Raw genomic sequence first — 1,132 nt, forward strand, 5'->3', positions numbered from 1 at the left:
GAATAAAATGTTTAGCTCAGATGATGTTTCCTTAAAATACTAAAGTGCTCCAATGATTTGAGATATGTTTAGATAACAGGGAGTTAGTAATGTTGGGGTTACATTTACAAATTACTTTTGTAATAACTTGAAATACATTTAGAGAAATTATGAAATAGTAAAAGAAAAGGAATTATAAACAAAGAAAAGAGTTCCCAGTAACATTTACATAGTGCGGAGCATCTACTGCATTGTGCGGAGCATCTACTGCATTGTGCGGAGCATCTACTGAGCATCTACTGCATTGTGCAGGATCCTTGGTCGATTAACAGTACCGAAAGTGAAGTTGTTTAGGTGGTTCCACATTTGTAGAGCGTGTCTTTAGTATTTCCCGATGAAAGCTATTGTCTGTACACATAATTGATTTCTTACGAGCCTATTCATTTAAATTCATGAAGAAACCCCATATCTGTTAACCTATTCTGTCTGAGAAAATTTTCCAAACTTTACGAATCAATTTAATTGCTAGAGTTCCCTATCAGTAGAAGCATTCTAGAGCATCAGTTCTCAAGCCGTCAATGACAGGGAATCCTCTACGCTTTAGCATGGAAGAAGAAACTCCCTAAGAAAATAGAGGTAATAAGGTAGAACTATTCACCCAAAATTATTTTAGCGATTATAACAGCTTAAGACTAGTCATTATTTGAGACTATTTTGTCACCTAGTTTTCTGTTTTAGAAATCATTTACCTAAAATGAAAACATATAATTGGTTACAAAATGAATTATCCTTATGTAAATTGTATTCTATTAATATCTCGGATAATTACAACACTTGAATCATCTTGATGCTGATCATAACGATTATTTTGTGTAATACTAAAATACATATAGCACGAACAAATGCTTTTACTCCGTTTGTATTATAACAAGAAGTACGAGAGAGGTGCAAAGTTAAAAATGTTTTAAAAAGAAAGAAATTAATAAGTATTGTTTTGTGGTTCTCTATTTATAAAGAGCGATCACTCCACTAGCAAAAGTAAGGAGGAAATATCAAATACCTTCCTTTCATCTACCATTTCCTAACAAGAACAATTGAAACATCGCTGCAATATCGTTAGACGTTGCTATTAGTTGTAGATAAAATAAAGCAG

The sequence above is a fragment of the Homalodisca vitripennis genome, unplaced genomic scaffold (genome assembly GCF_021130785.1).
Source record: "Homalodisca vitripennis isolate AUS2020 unplaced genomic scaffold, UT_GWSS_2.1 ScUCBcl_41;HRSCAF=740, whole genome shotgun sequence".
NCBI lineage: Eukaryota > Metazoa > Arthropoda > Insecta > Hemiptera > Cicadellidae > Homalodisca > Homalodisca vitripennis.